At 53.6% G+C, this 21,585-nt stretch overlaps 1 long non-coding RNA gene across 1 annotated transcript; it reads right to left on the bottom strand.

Moving 5' to 3' along the window:
• Positions 1 to 1,070: 1,070 nt before the first annotated feature.
• Positions 1,071 to 21,500, bottom strand: LOC107525545 (uncharacterized). Its single transcript, XR_001602066.2, has 3 exons — positions 20,130 to 21,500; positions 6,893 to 7,010; positions 1,071 to 1,264 (listed from the first exon to the last, which is right to left on the bottom strand). It is a non-coding gene; the product is annotated as an uncharacterized LOC107525545 (long non-coding RNA).
• Positions 21,501 to 21,585: the final 85 nt, after the last annotated feature.

The raw sequence follows: 21,585 nt of genomic DNA on the forward strand, positions 1-21,585 counted from the left end.
GCTGGCTCGAGGCTCCCCTCACTGACGCCGTCATTGGCTGAGCCTTGCATGTGCCCTGAGCAGGGATCGAACCCGCAACCTTGGTGTCTAGAGACGACCCTCTAACCGACCGAGCTCCCGGCCAGGGCCGCTGTGGTGACTGTCGCGTTGGCCGGTGTGTCCACTTGGCGTCTTAATCTCCTTTAGTAAGCGCTCGGCTTCCTTTCCAACTTCTTCAAGGTCCCCTTTGCGTTGCCTGCTGTTATTTTACTTCGTGCGGGAGCTGGTTGCTTTCGGGTAGCCAGAAAATATGAAAAAAAAAAAAAAAACCACTGTGCCTATGAAATGAAAAAAAAAAAGAGAGAGAGGTTGACATTCGCAGCCGGGAGGGAGGCACTGAATTGCAAAGGTCACCAATGAGTAAACAGACACTAATGGTTAGCCGGGCACCTGGTACATAAGCAGGTCACATTAATAATTAACCGCGGGGGAAACTTAGCGCTCGCAACCGAGCTCAGGAAAGGAGGTGCCGGGGGAACCCCCCCCCCAGAGGTTGAGAAAAACCCAATAGTGATTGTCCAGATTCTTAGAGACGGAGGAGTCGCTGTCCCGTTTCCACGTGGGGCGGAGTCGCGCCCGAAACCAGCTGGGGACGGTCGTGGGCCTGTTGCTTTTAGAGAGACTTTATTTCTCTTTGGAGCAGTTTTCGGTTCAAAGGGAAATGGGAAGGAAGGTCCAGGGATTTCCACGGACCTTCTGCCCCACGCAGGGCTCCCCCATGTCATCATCCCCCCCCACCAGAGGGGCGCAGTCCTCACAGCCGACGGACCCGCGTGGGCCCGAGATCACCACCCACGTCCGTGGCGTCCACCAGGCGAGGCCTGGTCTTTGGGTCTGGACAAGGGTCCAAGGACCTGTGTCCACCATTCCGGTGTCACGCGGGGTGTCCCCCCCGTGCATCCCGACCCCTGGCCACCACCGACCACCCCGCTTTGTGTTGGGAAAAGCCGGCGCGGAGCTGGGGTGACCAAGGCAAAGGCCGGGGCCAGGCAGGGAGCTGTGGGGAGCGAGACGCCCGCCTGTCCCCACCGAGACCTTGGGCCGCGGAGAATGAAGGCGACTGCGTCCCACAGGGTGTCCCGAGCGTCGGACACTTCGGCTCTGTGCAGGAGCCGGGTTTTAGGTGACGTGTCCCCTCGGCGGGGACCTTGACCATTGACAGCGGGTTGGAACCGCGCTCGGGCCAAACGACGGGCGTCCGCTGCCACCAGTTGAAATCTTTGGTCTAAATGAAAAAAAAAAAACAAAGAAAAATCCCTGAAAATGCACCGAGGGGCTCCGAGTGTGTCTTTAAAATACGTTCGTCTCGCCTCCTTTAAACACATAGTTCTCTGTAGGAATGTTATAAAGGAAGCAAATTAATAAAATGGCCAATAGACTTAATAGGAGGCTGGAGTGTCTGTAAGGACCTCAGCTTATTCTCGCAGGAATGTCAATAAAAGTCAGATACTTCTGTATCTCGGGGCCCAGCGTCTCACAGACGAGCAGGGAGCTCCACTTTCGGCCGTAATGGCAGGAAAACAATTTTTAAATAAACGTGTCGCTGGGCTCTCAGGCCCACGGGAGACGTCGTGACGAAGCCAACCTGAAAATCAAATTATCTAAGGTTGGTTATGCCAGTAACGGCCTCTGCCCGACGGCCGGGGGCGGGAAAGCCAGGCTCAGGGCAGCGAGCACGGTGGGCCTGCGGGGCGGCAAGGGGCTGGGGCCCGGGCTCCGGGGGGGTCAGACGGGAGCCCCACAAAGCACATGGGGGGCAGGCTCCTTCCTGGCCCGGCTGCGGACACATGAGTATGGGACTAACGCCTCCTAGACTGGTCCCCGTCCGTGTCCGTGGCCACGTCCCCAAACCGTGATTAAAACAGTAAGTCCTGGGAGCCCCGGCCGGTTGGCTCAGTGGTTAGAGCCTCGGCCTGTGGACCGAGGGCACCGGGTTCGGTCCCGGGCCCTGCGGGAGGCAACCCATCGACGTGTCTCTCGTTCGATGTTTCTCTCTCTCCCCCCCCAGCTCCCTCTCTAGAAATCAATGGAAAAAATACCCTCAGGAAGGGGAAAGACAGAGAGAGAGAGACAGAGAAAGTCCTAAGCAGAGGCGTTTGCTCTTTTAAAAATGAAATAAAATAATTAAATTAAATTAAATTAAATTAAATTAAAATAAAATATAAAATAAAATAAAATAAAATAAAATAAAATAAAAAATAAATTAAAAATAATAAAAAATAAAATAAAAAAATAAAAATAAAACAAAATAAAATCAGCCCTCAGTGCAAGCCTCCCCCAGGCCTTTCTAAAGCGCCCCAAATTCCAAATGGCCCCGTTACTAATGATCCTCAAGGCACAAGGTGGTCATTGAAGCATAAATCTCGCCAGGCCAAGCAAAGGGCCTTCGGTAAAGAGTTGAAATCAAGGGGGGCGGGCGGTGGAGGCATCTGGTTCCCATTAACATGATAAAATAGTTCAGTGGGAACCTTTTACAAGAGGCTCCGTGCGCGGGAGGTGTCGCCGTGTCCCCTCCATCACCAGCCCTGCGACGCGACATGAAAGGCTTCGGAAAGCCGCGTTAGGCCTCTTAATCAAAAACTAATTGTCAGAGATATCGGGGGTGTTAACACGGGGACCGCGAGGTCGCAGCGGCCGTGTGGACGCGGCAGCGAACATGAAACACAACCCCGGGCTGATAGGGCTTATCTGCGCCCCGGGGCTCAGGGCCCAGCGCCGGGGGGCCCCTATCTCCTGGCCGGTCGCTTTGTACCACTTGGGAGTTAATTGCCCCCGTAGGGGCTTCATCTTCTTAATGCAATTTATGGCCTTGTCAGGGAGCCGGGGAGATACGGCCGCAATTTAGGGGATTTTTACAGAAAACAGAGACATAAACAGAAAGGATACAAGAAAATCCACGCTTGGGGCCCTAATGCATCAGCGGCCTTCACACCAGGGGGCAGGGGGAGGCCTGGGAGCCCCGTAACCCTTTCAGGCCTGTAACGGAAAGGGGGTCGTGGGCATCCGAGGGCCCGTGGGAGGCATTCGGCAAACACTTCATAATCAGACTTGCAAGACCAGAAAGGCCAGCCCTGGCCGGTGTGGCTCAGTGGTGAGAGCGCCGCCTGCGGACTGAAGGGTCCCGGGTTCCGTTCCAGCCTCGGTTGCAGACTCGCGCGCAGGAGGCGACCAGTCCATGTGTCTCTCTCACGATCCAGGTGTTTCTCTCTCTCTCTGTCTCTCTCTCCCCACCTTCCACTGTCTCTGAAAAGCAATGGGAAAAATATCCTCGGGTAAGAATTTAAAAATATATTAAAAAAAGACTAGAAATGCCAGTAAGCGAGGGATGGGAGTCCCACGTTACGTGGCCCCGTGCCTACCACAGTGTCTGAGATGTGACTGAGCCTCGGGAAGGGTTTTCCTGAACGTTTGATGAGTGAATAAATGATCTCACGGGAGGACCGTGCTGTATGATTTTCAGGCTATTTTCACACTTGGTCCCCACAAGCACCCAAACCATCCGCTTGGTCTGGGCCTAGGGTTTCGTGAAGGGCAGACCCAGGCCTCAAACGGGCTCTGCAGAGGCCCCGTTCCAGTCTCATTGACTCCAAATGGGCTGGAGAGAGTCTCGGGGGACATCCTGTTATGTCAGTCGGAGGAAAGGGGGTTCGAAAGTTAAAAGACCAAATGTGATTTTTGGATCCCGGATTGGAACAAAAATAAATAAATAAAAGGTTCGAGGAAAAACTGGTGAAATCTGATCAAGTCTAGAGTACAGTTAATAGTATTATACTCATTTATGTATGAATTATATACACATTAATACCAAGAATACTTAGCGACTTCCATGTCAGCCTCAGGGAAGCCGAGTAAAGCATGTGCTGCCTTGAAATTCTCCTGTAACTCTTAAGACTCTTTCAAAATAAGTTTTTGAAAATAATAACTACCCATTATCAAGATACAAAAACACACTGTAGAACATAAGAACATTCAAAATGGGATGAGAAATCGTATTACCTTGGCCCTTTCGAAAGGGCCCACCCACCCCCTTGGTGCTCCTCCAACCTGCCTAGTATAAGTTGTGTTATTTCAATCCTTTTAAATTTATTGAGAGTTGTTGTTTTTCTATAACCTGGTCTTTCCAGGAGACTGTTCCACATGCACTTGAGATAAGTTTGTATTCTGCAGTTGTTGGGTAGAATGTTCTAGGGATATCTGTTACATCTACTTGGTTTAAATTATTGGGGTTTTCTGTCTCCTTGATGATCTATCTGGTTGTTCTGTCCCAATTTTGCCTTTGATTAAAGTGGTTAGTCCATTCACATCAAGTAATTACTGAGAAGGTAAAATATCTGCCATTTCCCCACTGTTTACCCATAACCACCTTCTCTTGTGTTAATTCGGTATTTTGGAGCGCAGTATTTTAATGTCCTTGAGTTTGATTCATGATTTTGCTGTTGTTGTTACTTGTTTAGTGGTTGTCCTGGGTATGATCATTAAATGTAATTTCAATGGTATAATTGATATCTCTGTATTGGAGTCTCCATTTGGTGAAATACTATTCTCATAGTTCCCTTTAGTTTTTTGAACTTGGTTACAGCCGTCGATTTAAAGTCTCTGTCTAGTAAGTCCAGCTTCGGGCTACTTCAAGGACAGTTTCTATTCACCGCTTTCTCTTTTTTCCTGCTCGTGGACCATACGTTCCTGTTTCTTTGGAAAACTGGACATTTAAAATATATACCACGTGGCTACTATGGAAATAAGATTTGCGCACACACACACCCTTGTTGCTGAACGTTTATTGTTGCTACTTGTTTGTTTAGTGACTTTCTTGAACTAATTTTATAAAGTCTGTGGTCTCTGTCATGTGCAGCCAGTGAAGATAGTTAGGGGTCAGCTAATAATTAGAGGAAGATTTCTTTAAATGGTTTGATCAATAAATCTCCCTGCTTTTGCCAAGGAGCTCTGAAAAGCGTGGGCTGGGAGTATATTCAATGCTCAGCCGGGTAGCTGAGCACTTCATTTTAGCTTTCACTTCTTGCTCACACACAGCCTCAAGGTCAGCCAGAGGCGCGAGATTCGAGCCATCGCAGGTCTCTCCTGCGCATGCGTATAGCCCTGCACTTTTATGTGGGTTTCTAGATCCCCAAGAATATGTTGGAACTTTTCAAAGCCCTCTCTAAACATTTCATTACCCAGTTTTTTCCCTTGTTAATGTTTTGCTTTGTCTTTTGGGAGCTCCAACTGTTATCACCACGTCGGACAGCTGCTCCATTAAACAATTGCCATTAATAGTTTTTAACAAACAGCCCAGTGAAAAGGCTGTTTGTACAGAGCGGGCTCTGAGTCACGTCAAGTAAAGATAATGTTTGAGACAGGTCAAATTGTGACAGTTTTCTGGGGGTGGAACTTTTGGGGAGCTTCACACCCTTTCTTCTCTCTTGGGTGGCTGCTGGGGTGCGTGTTTGCACAATTACCATGCTGTTGGCTTTCAAGGCCGCTACAGGACTGCGGACAGTGGGATAAGACCAGGGAAAGTCAAAATGCTGCAATACTTACTGTTCTAAACACAAGTTAGCCATCTCTCTTGACACTCTTCAGGTTTCTTTCAAGCCTATACCTAATTCCCAGAGTTCTGAAAACGTTGCTATTGATCATTTTTTGCCAGTATTCCTATTATTTTTATGGAGGAGTGGATTTTTTTTGCACTGCAGAATTGTTCTCCCACGTGTCTGTATTTTAATCTAAATAAATTTATATATTCAAAGTTTTTCATCACATCATAAGTTGGGTTAAAAATATAACTAAAATAAGGGATATTGTCCATGTTGAGGTCCAAATACTTGTTAGCCAAACCCAGAAGGGAGTTGCTTCAGAAATGCTTTTGTAGAAAAACCACTTAAAAGTATCATCTTAACTTTGTTAGGACACCAATGCCGATCCTCCAAAGATTTGAACGTCAGCGAACATTTCTGTATTTTCAGGAAACATTTATGCAGTGACCTACGCTAGCTGCAGTGGAAAGTCCAAAGATATAACACACAGAGTCTGCTCTGAAAAGATTTAAGGATGTCACCTCCCCAGGGAGGGCCTCCCTGATCACCCACACAAAAGAAACCCCCTCTTTCCCATGACTAGAGGGCCAATCACCCCAGGTTGCCTGGAATTAAGGGGTTTCCTTGGACGCCGAGCTTTCTGTGCTGAAACTGGAACAGTGCTGGGCAAACTTGGAAAAAGTCAGACAGCCCATCACCATCCTCTTGGTTTTTCTGTTTCCATATGCTTTGCCACCATCCTATATAATTTAATTTGCCCGTTGGTTTTCTCACTTCCTCAAACTAAAATATAAACCCCTTACATGTAGGAACAGGATTTTGTCTGTGTGGCTCCCAGCCCCAGTTGGCAGGGAGTAGGACCTAAGTAGCTATTTGTCGAAAGATGAATTAATTGTTAATTAATCCATTGACTCATCTAAAAAAAAAAACACCTCCCTTCTGTTCCCCAAGTTTAACAACACAAATGCATAAGGAACGCGGAGTTTTGTGGGACACCACAATGCACTGGAAAAAAGCATTTTGTATGATTTTAACGACTGAGGCTAAGCGTTTGAACCCATGTGGCCGTGAGAGCCTCAGGCAGCCGCGAGCTTTTACTCCTGATCCCGAACAATATCTTGGGAATGGATTCACCGAAATGTTGGTATTTCTCCCATTTTCCCCGGATGGTTGGCTGTATCCAGCACAACCCAGTCTCAGCATCAGATTCGCGTCTGCGAAGGAAAATATCTTCTCTCTAAACTGCATTCGAAGGGCAGGGGAATCTCTACCCCCCCCCCCATAGAAACAGCAGCGTTCCTTGGAAGACCCATAATTACCTTAAATGCTCCACGTGGATATAAAAGCTACAGATGCGAACGCACCGTCGGAGGCCACGTCTTTGGGCTCCACCGCGAGCCAGATAAAGATGCTGCCCTTTTCCCCACTATCCGTTTCCTGTATAAATGAGAAGACATAAAACAGGTTCAGATTTAATTAAACTAATTGACCGCATTGCATTTTGTAGTTGTGATCGTCATTAACACCCTTGACCCCTCTGTCGCAGGGATGTGCCAGGGACTTTTTTTTTTTTTTCCCGATGGATATTTATTATGAATATTACCATCAATAAGCGCCATCAACATATTAAAATTAATTTTCGCTTCTTTATGGGAGACGGAGAGGGCGACCAGCTGCTGAGAACCATCCGTTTAAATCATTTTTTTTTATCGATTCAGCACGGCTCAGCCTCAGGTCCAGCTAATAGGGGATTTTATGTGTGTGTAGGCGAGTTTCTGTATACATATAGAAAATAGTTAATTTTTATTTCACGTCGAACTCTGGTGACATTAATCGCAGGATCCCCGGGGCCCCAGCACTCGAGCGCCGGCCGCGCAGTCCCCGCGCTGGCCTGTTTCATCCCCACGTGCACGTTGCCGCGACACAGGCACATTTATTTGGTCTTATTTTGACTGCTTGCAAAGGGCTTAATAAAAGACAGGCTTTAGGGCATGAAAAGAACGGAGCCCACAGGTGTTCTGAGCTGGCCTAACGTGTCTGGAAAACAAACAATTACGCCCTGGAATTTGAGACCCTAAATTGTATCAGTTGAGTGCAGGTCCTGGAGGGAGGAAAACACCTTTCATTGCATCGCCCCGGGGCGCAGGCCTGGGGCTGTGTAGGGTTACAGGGGAGCCTTTCCGGGCAGCTGGCTGGGAGGCTGCTGCTCCAGCCACAGAAACTGCCGGGGCCTCGGGGGGACGTCTGGGGAGAGTGTCCCCACCTCCAGCTCCAGCTCCACGCACTTTCTGCAGCTCGGGGACTCTCCATCTCTTCCTGCGTTTGCCACTCGGGGAGCATCCGCTGCAAGCCAGGTGCTGTGCTGGAGATTTTAAAAAAAATTTTTATGTGTTTTTATTGATTCCAGAGAGAGGAAGGGAGAGGGAGAGAGAGAGAGAAACATCAATAGTGAGAGAGTCATTGATCGGCTGCTCCCAGTGACGCTGCAAGGCTGTCACGGGCATGACACCCCAGGGCCCTCCCCTCTGCCTGCATTCCCGGGGCGACAGCAAGCGCCTCCCCTCCTCGGACACTTCCTTGGACTCGAAGGGCCATGAGGTCAGGGACACGGCTGTTTTGCTGATCCCAGGGCCCACCCAGCACACAGCAGGATCTCCATAAACACTGCAGAGCGAATGGACGGGCGCAGAGCTGGGCCCCTGGGACGGATGTGCGTTTTGGGGTGCTTCCCAGTGGGTTCATCAGCTTCCGGGCCAATCCCCCCATATCCAGATTAACACATTATGAAACAGAAGCCTTCGGGTGCCGGTGTAACGCTCTCTGTCTGAGCTTCCCCCTCACGTGGCCTCTCGGGTTTCCGTGGGTCGGAGCCTCCAGGTGGCCAGGATCCTAACTGTCACCTCTGAGCAGGTGGAAACCCGCACACTCCGATGCCTTATCCACAGAGCACCCCCGGCGGGGACAAGGGGCGGGGGGGGCACTGTCTACCATCTTTGTCACACAGGCCTTTTGCATCTTGATTTACCCCCTGGACCCGTTGAATTAATAAACCGAGTTGGCCGGTTTCTGCTCTGAACTCTGAACTCTCCTCGGTCAAGGAGGCTCAGGAGGGCTTCAGTCACCAAAGTCCTAGCAGGTCCCTGCCCCTGCTCCTGGCCGTGGAGGAGTCGAGACCCGCCCATCGAGGGGCTCTGTAGGTTCGGCTGCACCACGCGTGTGGCCCGTCGCCAAAGAACATTCGAGGCGTTCAAATCCCCCCAGACCTAGCCCGAGCCACCTTCCCGTCTTATCTCCCAGCCCCGCCGAGTTCTCATGAGCTTCAGTATCTAGAATCTGATCTTATTTTTCCTGCCGTGTCCTGGGCCTGCTGGTGCCTTGGGCTGGTCCTGGGTCCAGCCGATCGGATGTTTCACACCCAGGGGGGCCCTTAGACACCGACTGGAATCGGAAGGGCTGGGGTGGGGCGACACCTGGCCATTTGAGGCCGTCGAGCCAGTCTTGTTACTGCCCCTCTTTGTGGAGGGGACCCGTGGGCCTTCCGAGTCTCCTTCGGGGAGAGATTTCTCCCTTATTTAGAAAAAAGGCCAGATGAGCCCAAAGCTATAAAGATTGAGAGACAGATCTGCCCTTCTTGGCCCTGGAAACATTCTCGCGATGCTTCCCCCGGGCCAACGTTCCCTGATATTCAGCCCCAGGCGGGCCCGGGAGTCTTCACACCACACGTCCAACGGCTAGAAAGTATTTATTGCTCTGTTGACTAGACCGGCCTAAGGCCAGAAGTGGGCCAGATGTGGAAAGAGGTCGGCTCAGGCCACCTTCAGATGACTGAGCGTCTGGGGTCCGGTTTGGGGCGCTTTGTCTAAAACAGTGACCCGTCCGGCCACCCTCTGCCCCTCCCCCGTCTCCAGAAACATCCAGAATGTTCCGGAACGTTCTCTGGGATGCCTGGAGGTCACTGAGACGTTCCACTCCTTGGTGTGGGCGGCCCGAGAGCGGTCGGTCAACATCAGCACGTACTTTGGACGGTGCCCAGATACCTCCTGTTTGCTCCGGTGACCTCAAGGTGAACTGGAGGTCACACTTCATGACGCTGGCGAGCCAGGAGTCAGCCAGGCACACGCCTTCTTCTTTCGCTCCGAGGTGCCGGGGAAACCCTCGGGGAGCTCACTGATTATCCTGGAGAGGTTTGTGGGAAGCCACTAGGTAAATAATGAGACTGTATTTGTAATTAATAGCACGACGGCTTCGAGCATCAGCGACTCTGAAGCTTATCAGGGCATTGGGGTAGCAGCCACTAGAGGAGCCAGGGGGGTGAGGAAAGTTCTGTCCAACGGGCAAAAATACCCCAAGATTTTGACGGTCTCAAATCCAAAGCTTCTGGTGCGTTTAAAGGAAGTTTTTAATTTAGCAAATGCTCCGTTTGCCAAGGTGAATATTGGTCTTTATTACTCCAAATAAATCCAGAGGAAAAAAAAAAAATGGACATTTTGAGTTGGCATAATTGCAAACTTTCTGTAATCATGGGGACTTTATGGGAATAAGAATAATTAACACAGATTTCATAATGGGCCATTTCAGTTTTTCTTTCATTAAAGCTTCATAAAAATATAAGCTCATGAAAAAGGCAGTTCAATTAAAGTCTGAACTTTTCGTGATTTTTTAACACATTTTACCGATTTTTAATTGATGAAAGTGTTACGTGTTCTGCCAACCCAAGAATGTTTCACACTTTTTTTTTTTTTAATTCAAACCAGCCTGATATTTTTTTTCCCCCCCAATTCAAATAGACGGGTTATTATTTTGTATTAACTGGAAATCAAATAAAGTAACGGTAAGATTTATTAAATAGATTACAATGCATACGTTATTTCCTAAGGAAATTTATTTTATACATCCAGAATACAGTCCGTGCATTTTTGGTTAACCCGAGCTAATCCTCGCAATTTTTTTTAATGAGGAGCCGTTCTACCAATGAGATTTTACAAGTGAGAAAACCGAAGCTTTAAAAAAATTGCACAGCTTGCCCGAGGTCATCCGGCGAGTAGGCCCCTGACGCGGGCAACGGGGCATCTTGTAATATCTTTGCAGCCTTGAGACAGTCGCCTCCGGAGCAAGGGCTATATCCGTTCCTTCCTATTTGTTCGTTTGCGTATTTATATACGTATTTTTCCTTCTTTTTCCTGTTGCTGTGCTAGGTGCATATTAGTATCTCAATAAATACAGCTAACAGGTGGCTTGTATTCCGCTTTCTACTAAGCAGAGCTCTCTGTACCCCGCATGTCTAGGCACTGGTGGCCAAGAAGGTGTAATAATTACAATAAACAGTAATAATTACGGTGCCCCCTAAGGCGCCGCTGGACGGCGGATCCCCAGCTGCTGGCGGAAGGTCCTAGAGGTACCCCGGTGACGCCACATCCCCCGATTAAATGACTTTTCTCACCTTCTACCCAACATTTCTCGCCCCCCTGTCCAAGCTTCTCAGCTAGAAAAGCAGAATATTCTCTTCAAATCTTTTCTCTCGCCCGTGGGGTGCGAGTATCCCTTCCGCCTGCTAAGTATCTTTGCACCCCAGCCCCCCCTTTACCCGCGCGGGGCCTGCGTTCTGATCCTGCTTTGCCCAGAGGGGCTAATAACCTGGCCACGGGGTCGCCGCGCCTCCAGTGTCCTCCCGGCTGCCCCCGGTTTCTTTCTGAAACAGAAACCAGGCACCTTTCAAAGGCTGCTGACCACTGCCCCTGCCCTGAAGCAGTGTCATGTCGGGGTGTCCCCCCCCCACGCAATCCATGGGGCCCTTTAAGAACTGGGGAAAGGGAAAGACACAGGCCTAGGGCGAGCTCTTGGAAATTTCTAGCACAGGGTAGTGTTTTAAAGGCTCTGAGAACTCCTGCAAGAAAGAAGTCTATGGAACCACCGAACCCAGTGCTCCCCGCGTTTTATTGGGCCTTAAACTCTCCGTTTCCGCAGATAATGGCAATAAAAAAAAGTGTGTTACGTCGGATCCCGCGTTCTCCTGAGCTGTGCAGGTTATGAAAACAAAGAGAAGAGCCACTTACGTGAAATTAATAACCAGCTCACAAATCTGTTGCTAAGTATATTTTTGGACAGATCTATTTGTCTCCGCCGTCCTCTCTGTTAAATTAAAATTAAGACGCGCTCTTTAAAAAGCCCCCCTAAATCAGCAGAACGGCCTTCAGTGTTTCGTGCCTGGGCTGTGCGTTTTAACGCCGACAGACTCGATTTATTGCCCCAGGATCAGCAGCCCGACGCCTCGGTATCTGTGAGATGAAGTTCAGAGGCTGCGCACGACTTGGGGATGCTGGTTGGCAGCTAGCAGGAGGCCCCCAAAAGTTCCCTTTGTCAGGCCGAGCCCTTGCAGATGACGCTTCTGTGATTCTGCAAAGGGGGGAAGAGGCATGAGGCAATTCCAACGGGCCAGGCGGGGAGCGGGGCTCGGCTCCCACGGGGGACCCGCTCGGGGGACCCCTGCGGGGTTAGGGCGCCGGCTCTTAGGAGCGTGGGTCCCCCTCGCCTTGGAGTTAATGAGGCCATTGGTCGACGGAGTTTCCTTCCCAGAGATGATCACGATCAATTTGCGGGATGATTATGGAAAAAATTAAAGCGCTATTCCCAAAGATCAAGTTAATAAAGGCCTCGGAGAGTCGGAGGTTCCCGCGGAGATGAGCCCGGTGCGGGGGAGCCCGGAGAATCCCGAGCCCTGCCCCCCCTTTTTTGATGTATTGCGTCTTACAACCCCGATTGAGCCCTGGAGGGCCTGTAACGAATTTAATACAAATTCAGAGGGAAATAAAGGAGCAGGGGGACCAAAAAAAAAACAAACAAACACACACACACAAAAACCAAATTAAGAAAGGAGTATGAAGTATGGAAAATACCCCTGTGGTTAAAACCCGCTTCCCCTCCCTCGGCCCAGCAGCAGGGGCCCCTCCTGTAGATTGAAACGGAAAAGCGTCGCTGCTTTGACACCCAGGCCCCCCACAGACAGGCGGCGACAAGCGACTTGCTGCCATTCGTAGGGGCTCGCGGGAGGCAGCTGCCCCGGGTGCAGGGCGAGGCCTTCCTTCGGTTCCGTTTTTACCCCATTTTATCGCATCTTCCCCCCCCAAAAAAATAAAGCACCAGATAGACCTTCTTTCCTGCGTGTCCCTAGGACCACCCTGGCCCCACAGCCCCAGGACACGCGGCCCTGGGCCCGAGTCGCGGCCGACGCCGGGGGCCAAGGGGGCCGGACAGAGCGAGCAGGTCTGTATTTTTAAATATTCTCGGCACAAACCGGGACAGAAGAAAAAAAAAAAAGAAAACGGACAGCTCTTCTGTCTGCTGAGAATTTTACTTTCAGCATCTAAACCCATCCAGAGGGAAAAAAAAAAGTTAAACCACCTGATGTCACAGCAACTCACCCTGCGAGCGGCCGGCGGGTCCGCCTGCGTGGCCCGGCCCAGGCCCGGGCGGCCCGCGCGTCTAAGGACACACGTGTGCGGTTTGAGTCATTTCTGTCGCCTCGGTTGCTCCGTGCGTGTCTCCTCATTCACCCCAGTCGTCTGCGGGTCCTTCGGTCACCAAGAAGGGAAGGAAAGGAGGACGTTAGGCTGGACGAGGAAGATCCAGGGCCAGGAGGGGCGTTCGCTCGGCAGACACCGACGGGACTTTTCAGAACAGAGAGAATTTGTGCAGACAGGAGGGGGGCCCCCAGTCATCAGCCGGGGGCCACAGGAAAATAGTTTGTGGCTGGGAACAGCCCTCCCGGGGGAACCTGGAGGGGGTGCCGGCCGCCGCTGGCCCGCACCCCCCCCCCTCCACGCGCCCACGAGAAACTCTCCCGCCGCAAGCGGGGTCCACCGTTGACAGCGGGGCGAGCGCTGGTGTCTCCTGGGCAACCGGGAAGCCGTCTGTCACTGGGCCTGGACCCGGAGCCTGGCTGGGAAGGAGCTGGGCCTTTGCGAGGCTGCGAGGAGCCGCGGGCTGGGGATTAGCGGCGTGAGGCAGAGGAAATCGCCCATTTCCCCGTCCCAGCCACTCAGCCGGAGCCCCCTGAGCTGCCGGCGGTCCGAGCCGGGAGGAAGCGGCCAATCTGGGGACCCAGGACGGGCTTGCCGGGTAGGGATGTGGAGATCGGGCCGATGGGACTCGTGTTTCTGATGTTTAGGCTGTTGAGCATCAACCTAGGATCCAGGAGATCCGGGTTCGATTCCCGGTCAGGGCACAGGCCCGGGGTGCGGGCTCCTCGATCCCCAGCAGGGGGCGTGCGGGAGGCGGCCCATCAATCTCATCATTGATGTTTCTCTCTCTCTCCCTTCCTCTCCCTGAAATCAGTTTTTTTAAAAAAGCGACAAAACACCGGCCGTGACAATGACCCCAGGTGACCGGCCTCACTGCTCCAGACCACTCGTGTTTGGAGCACAGAGCCCTTCACCTGAGCTCCAGCGGGCACCCAGGTCCCCGTGGAAATCGGATGGGATTTCTCCACCGGGATTTGGGCTAGGCCGGCGGGTCCGTGTTGGCCGAGACGCCCCAGCCTCCCCGTGGGCGACGGAGCGTCGAGTTCCAGATTCAGAGGAAGGGCCTTCCCCTGTCGGCCGGTGACCGTGGGGGCACCGCGCTGAGCAGCAGGCCGCCAGCAGGCCCTCCGAGGTCCGCAGGGAGCCGGGGCCTCTCCCGCGCCCTCGCTTCCCCGCGCTCGGCCGGATGACCGCGGCGAGCTGGTGACCACGGAAAACGGGCCTGGAAGGTCGTTCGTTCTGTCCCGGCAGCTGCCGGGTGACTGGCGCCCTGGGCAGCGCTGGGCGCCTTGCCCGTAAGTGGCCTGCGGCCCACTTTGGGGGTTGGCGGGGAACCGGTGCCCCTGGGAACGAATGAAGCCGAACGCAGCAGAGGAGCTGCGGGGAGACTGACCCACCTTCCTGCCAGGGCTTGGACCTGTCACCTGCTGGGAGGGGCTCGGTGGCTCTTTCCACGCGAGACAGGGCTCGCCCTCGCCACGGGGGCCGGGGCCGGGTTCCGATGCCAGCAGCTGCCCCGGCGTTTGCTGTCCGCGTGCAGAGAACGGGACAGCGTCCCGTCTGCCGGCCTCAGTGTCGCCGCTTCCCCGTGAAGATCTGCACCAAGCTGCCCGGTGCAGCTGTGACTGTCCCTGACGGTCCCCTGCAGCTGGTCCGTGACCTCGGCACTGTCACAGGGGCCTGTGCTTTGCTTTTCCTTGTCGGGCACAGAGAGCGGGGTGGGGGGCGCAGGGTGCACGCTCACCAGCTCCTCCCCTGCCCGCGTGGGCACCTCGACGCTCTCGGGCCACACACCGCGCCTGCGTCGCCCTCATTTGCTGGAGCCTAAGCCTGGGCCCAGATCGCTGCTGATAATTTTCCTGCATCCGTCGTTAAGCCTCTTAAGTCTCTCCTTCGCGCTGGGAGTGCTTAGCGTGCCGTTGGCTCGGACCCGTCCCGGGTGAGCCCCAGGTGAAGTCAGAGTCGATAGCGCGCTCGTGGGAGATTATCCGGGGCTAAGCTACTGACGGGTGGCTCGGCTCCTCGGCGGCCCTCCGCCCCTGCCCCTTCACAAACCCCCGGGCTCGGCTAGCTCCCCGGGTGCTGTTTTTGTCTCGTTTGTTTAATTGATCTTTAGAGAGAGAGAGAGACGTCGACTTGTTGCTCCACTTATGGATGGGTCAGGGGTATGGGTTCCTGCCCCTGCCCTGACCGGGGATTGAACCGGCGGCCCTGGCCTATCGGGACGATGCCCTAACCCGCGGAGCCCCCCTTGACGTTCTTTGAGAACATCTGGGACATACTTACTGGGGTGGGAAGGGCCGAACCGAAGCCCTTTCTTCTGCCGGTGGCTGATTAAACAGAGTCCGTCCCCGTCTCTAAAGGGGCTCCGATGATTCTGGGCAGAGCCCGCGTCAGCCCCGCGCACGCCTGCGGGTTCGGCGTCTCCGTTTCCACCTTAAAGGGAGGCATATGCCCGGCCGGTGCGGCTCAGTGGTTGAATGTTGACCTAGGACCCAGGAGGCCACGGTTCGATTCCCAGTCGGGGCTCGATCCCCAGTCGGGGGCGCGCAGGAGGCAGCCGATCAGTGACTCTCATCGTCGATGTTTCTCTCTCTCCCTCTCCCTTCCTTTGTCTGAAACCAAGAAAGACTTATTTAAAAAAAAAAAAAAAAAATTAGAAAAACGGGTCAGGAAACGCCAAGGGGAATTTTCAAAATAAGGCCGAGCCTTTATTTTATCCACTCGTTTATGTTTTTTTTCATTGATGCGGCGGATACTCACGGAGCTCCAACTGTTTCACCAAAGAGACTGTTTTAAGGCCTCCCATTTCACGCCCGTGCCCCACAGGCGACAAAACCGGGGTTCGAGGGGTCCCGAAGCTTTCGCAACATGTCGCAGCTGCTGGGACCAGGGCTCACCCATACGGACATGAAGGAGGGGCTCGGGCAGCCAGCTCCGAGAGCCGGAAAGTTCCAGCACATTCAGCCCCCTCGGAAAGACGCTCCCGTCTCAGGGACCCATCGTCATCAGACAAACCCGACGATCACGCCTTCCCTCTCACCTGTCCCCCCGGGTCCCCTGTCCCTTGAAAGCGTGTTGTGTGCGCTCAGCGAGCCACGGCTCCAGCAGCCCCAACGCCGAGGGGCAGAGCCGGCGCCGACGTTGCTCATCCCAAAACCACGCACAGGACGGAGCGGGACGTTCAGGCCCTGCCCGCGGCTCCGCGAGATGACGTTTGGTTCCTGTAAATATCTGTCACCCAGGGATACGGGTCGGGGGCCGTGAGTCACGCCTGCTGGGGCCGACCCATCCTCCACCGGCCAGAGCTCCGTCCACCGAGGGTGAAGCGGCGTAAAAACCAGGCCGAGGCTGTCGGGCTGAGCTTGAAGCGTGACGGGGAAGCGGCCTGCGGGCCGCTTGCAAGGCCAGGGATGCGTTTCTGCGGCCGCCCCGTCGGGACCCCGTCGCCGGGCGCCCAGGGCCGCTGTGGATGGAGCTTGAGCCGCCTGCGGCCAGGAGGCGAGGGGCCCGCCGCCCCTTAGGGCCCTCGCCGGCGCGGTGGGGCGCAGGGCCTGGGGCTCGGGGATCCCGGACCCCCCCAGCCGGCTCCACAAGAACAGGCCCCGCGGCTGCTGGGAGTGACTAAGGCCGAGAAAAATGAGGGCCGGGGAGGACCAGGGGCGCCCCGGGCGATGGAGGCCCAGATAGCGGGCGGCGGGCGGGCTCCGGGCTTCGTTCCCGCCTCTCGTTCCTCCCAGGGCTCCTGGCTTCTGGGAGACACAAGGGGAGGGCCGGGCACCCAGTGGGGACCCGTTTCTCATCCCTGACCCTAAAGCCCGCACGGCACCCCCCTTAGTAGACCTCCCTTCCCGCGGCCTGTTTTTCCGGGCCCGGCTTTGCCCCTGGCCTTTCCTGTCCCCCGAGGCCCCTTGGGGCCCAGAGGACAGAGCGGCGCCGGCTGGGGCGCGGTCCTCTGCTCGGCACATGCTCTCCCGCGGCTGTGCCAGCCCAGCCCTGCCCGCTTCTTGCCCTTAGTCCCATTTCCCGCCTCCAGCCCCCTCCCCGGCCCCGAGCGGCAGCCCCCGAGGCCTGGGCGCACCCTGGGGCTCGCGGGCACCCCGTAGGACGCCGAGAAGATCCCCTGTTCGGCGCGTACGCCTTTCTCATCGGTACAAACCATGCCCACGGACTTTGTCCTGCGGTTGTTTTTCCACCCGGCACATTATTAGTATTAATTATTAATTATTAATTATTAATAATTATTAATGCCTCTCCCTGCCGCACGTCCTTGCACGGTAACCCTCCTGGCGTATTAACCCCGAGTCACCGCCTTGCCCTCCAGCAGCCCCCGCCGAGGGGCCTCCTTGTGCCGACACCCCGGGGCCCTGCCCCCGGCCGTGGGACACCCAGGCCGCGAGGCTGCGGGGCTGGTCTCCATCGGGGGCACCGTCGGCTCCTGTCACGCACGTGGGAGGGCCTGAGGCGCCAAGAGGCGAAGCGACGCCCAGCTTCACATAGTTAAAGTGGTCGAGTGAGGATGCGACGCCGGATCGCCCCGGCTCCGGGCCTGCAGCCTTTCGCTGGGTCACACGGCCTCCCCGGGGCCTCTGTTAGACGCATCGGGGACACGGGAGGCCAGAAAAACGATCCTCCCGCCTGCCTGCGGGCGTGGAGAGCCCAGCCTGCCCGGGATGCCCGGCCCGGGGTGGGCAGCCGTGTGTCGTCAGAGGCGAGGGACAGCCCATTGGCCGGGGGCCAGCGAGCTCAGCCTCCCCTGCACCCCGAATGCTGGCAGATCACCAGCTGCCATCTGGCCAGCAGAGCCTCTCCCGGCAAACGGCAGGCCCCCCTCTGGGACACTGGCCCGTGTGCCCAACACCAGTCAAGCCCGATGCCACGTTGATGGCTCCATTAATGAAGACGAAAGGCCGAGATATGCCAACGACAGATTAAATGGCTTCCTGGTAACACGATTATCTGTGAATTACTAGCTGCGCCGCGAGGCGGCCGAGCGACTAAGCCAGGGGACGGCTGGGAGCTTGGGGCCCGAGGCTCGGGCCTCCAGCCCCCGGGCGTCCCTCATCGCAGCAGAGCCTTTTGCTAAAGGACACCCGGGGCACCTTCCCCGGGGCAGGAGTCCCTCCCGATGGAGATTTAATTTCTTGAAATCCCGGCTCCCAAACTGAGAGCAGTCACGGGACGGGCAGGGAGCGGGTCACAGGGACCCGTGACCGTCGGTGTATGTGCCCGGCGCTGCTGATCAAAGGAGCAGAAACGAAAAGATGGGGCGGGAGAGAAAAGCCCCAGCGCCTCCAGTCACTGTCCCCCACTTTCCGTCTTCAGGTCGCACTGATCAAGTAAGTTCTGTGCTTTCCAACACATTCGTGACGTGAGTGCCTGTGACTCGGGTGTCGCTCTAGCTTTCCAGGTGAGCCAGTGAAGGCTGAGCAGGCCCTGGCCAAGCTGCGACCCCACCCCGGGTTTTTCTGAGCCCACGCTTAGTGCCACCGCGAGGGAATGGCCCGCTCCGACCCCCCCAATGTTAGGAAGCCGCCGCCGGGAATTTGGAGGGGGCTCCGGAGGGTCTTTCCAATGCAAACGGAAAGCAGCCCCCGTAGAGAGGCTTTCAGATTTCATCTCCAAGACGCGAGATTGGTGCACGTCGGGGGCGCTGTGGGGGGGGCAGGGTTGTTTGTGACAATCGCCGAATCATTTGACAACTGCAACAGCTTCCAATTCGGCTGGAATTTTCTACGAAAGTCTTTGCTTGGCAACTGCGGGATTTCCGAGGATCCTATTTAGGCCCAAACGTGTGGACATCCCCCTGCGGTTGGATCATAAGAGGCCAAGGACGTGAATGATGGTGTGTCAGCTGGTTCGAGGTATGTTGTGTCCAGTTATCTAACGACGGGTTGAAAGAGCTCTACGTGCCCGGCCGGGTGGGGCTCAGCGGGTGAGCGTCGACCTAGGATCCGGGAGATCGGGGTTCGAATCCCGGTCAGGGCCCAGGCCCGGGGTGCAGGCCCCTCGATCCCCAGCAGGGGGCGAGCAGGAGGCGGCCGATCCATGACTCTCATCATTGATGTTTCTCTCTCTCTCCCTCTCTCTGAAATCAATAAAAATATATTAAAAAAAAAAAAAAAGAAAGAAAGAGCTCCACACTACCTGCTTCCTCTCGAAATGAATTTCCACGCACCCCAGAGAGACAAGCCAGCCCGAGCTCCGAGATTCGCAGCAGCAGGCGGCTCCCCAGTCAGACGTGTGACCGGGGTGGGACCGTTGGCGCTTATGTGGGGCTTTCATCCTGCGTGAGGCCCTTGAAGTCCCTTCCCGGGGAACAAATGAGATCACACTTCGCATCACCGTGCGGGGATCCTGAAACCAGCAGCCAGATTCCCCTGTCCTGCCCTGTCCCGGCTCCATTGTGATGCGTCCTCGCACTTATTTAGTCTCCTGCCTTCTCAATGGCGCCAAAAAACAAATTAAAAAAAAAAAAAATTATAGAAACGACCAGAAAGGCCCCATAATTGTAACTGGCTTGAGAAAGCCGTACAGAGGGATGAATAATCTCCTTCTTTGTTTCCATCTTTCGGAAATATTCCTCCCCTTTGTGTTTCAAAATACCTTTTTGCACCCGGCTTCGGTCAAAGATTGCCGTTGGCCATTTGCCAGCCTGAAACGTCCTACAAAATGAATTGCTCCTTTTGTAAATAAGAAGGAAAGAGAAAAAAAAAAAACTTGGGGAGGTGTTGCTTCGAAAGGCGGGGCTGGAGCTCTCGCTGGGCGGCGGGCTCACGGTGCGTCCCGCGGGTGCTGCGGGTGCCGCTTGGCGGGCCGGCCCGTGTGTCTTCTGTCTGCGCTTTGGGGGGCGTCACAAATTTTTTTTATTTTTTCCAGGAGAGGATCACCTGTTTCCAGGGTCAGCATGGCCTTTCGTTGGGGGGTTTAAACGACACAAAAATTGGGCCACGTTTTGAACCACGGGCCTGCCGCTTAATGAGGACCCTGCCGTTTCCAAAGCTCCCCCCCCTTGAGCAACTTAATTTATTCCTCTTACCATTGAAACGCCGGCATTTCCTAACAGGGCTCTCGCGCGGAAATTCTGATTTCTTCTCTCTTTATCTCCTCCCTTTGCCATGCCCTCTGCTTTTCAGAAGGGAAAAAAATAAAATTCGAGCTTAATGGCACATCAAGGACAAATATCAGCGTCGTCAGAGCGTCCTTAGACCAAGTGGTTGTCAAAATCACCCCAATAACGCGCTGCAGGGCGCATTAGCATATAAATAATAAAGTTTTCTAGTTTTTACAAACTTGAAAATGTCAGCAGAAGCTCCCGCAAGGGAAATATTTGAAGCTCACGGTTTAAAAGGAATTAATTCTCTATTTTTGCCCATTGACGTGCAAGGGACTCCTATATGTGGATACGCGATGTATGTAGGATTATTAAAATAACTTCCTTTCAAGGCTTTTCTTTCCAGATACAGTTCTTCTTGAATCGTATACATCTTAATATAATATTCAAAGTTATAAGGAGAGAATGAAAAGGTCTTGGTTGAAAAGATGGGCCTTTCAAGGCGGGATTGGACTGACGGTCGGTGAGAACTGTCTCCGCACTCCCGTCCTCCAGGGACCTGGGTTCGTTTTGGGGTTTTTTTCACACCTCTGAAAATTAGCTGAAATAAACTATATTTTGCCAAAATGCCTGGGCAGGAAATTGCCACCAGGCATGAACAAGAGACATCCAAGCTCTTCACTGTCATGAAAATGCCATCAGTCCTACCTATAGTGAGAAAAAAAAATACACAACCTTGCCCCAAACTGAAATATTTAGAAAAGTACCATTAACAATGAGCTCGGCCTAGGATGAGAAACCTGAAGGCGATTAAGTCCCTCCTCCAAAGCCTTTTTTGATATCAAAAAAAATTAAGAAAAATCTGTTTAAATGTCTATCTAAATTAAGAAAAAAAATTACACACGCACAATGTGGCTCTCCATAGACACACTGAAAAAAATAGCAGCTACTCAGCATAGAAATGTATAAAATAATATAAATGCCACTCAGTATATGAGTTTATAAAATAATATAAATGCACCGCACACAGCCACGCGCTGAGCAAAAACACAGTCGCAGGAGCCTGATTGGTGGGATCACCTCTCAAATGCTGTTTCCCCTGAGAGCCAACTTTCATCTCGGGAAAAACATCATTTTAAAGGCCGAGTCCCAACAATGCAGCTTCTCGGGGTGAAAACAGAGAAGCTGGGCAGAATCGTTTCAGCGGAAATTTTAATGGGGACCGATAATCACTGGTGTCACTACCAATCACACTCTGTGGCTTGACAAATATTAACCAGCTCCCAGGCTTCACGGCTGTGTGTGCGTGTGCGTGTGTGTGTGTGTGTCTGTGATCATGTGTGTGTTTTAAGGCAAGTGTTTCCTCCCGATGAACTTGGGCCCCCCGAAACAACTCCTGCGTTACGGGGGGCATTTTTGTGAACAACCGCATTTGATTAAA

The sequence above is a fragment of the Miniopterus natalensis genome, chromosome 22 (assembly GCF_054644295.1).
Source record: "Miniopterus natalensis isolate mMinNat1 chromosome 22, mMinNat1.hap1, whole genome shotgun sequence".
Taxonomy (NCBI): domain Eukaryota; kingdom Metazoa; phylum Chordata; class Mammalia; order Chiroptera; family Miniopteridae; genus Miniopterus; species Miniopterus natalensis.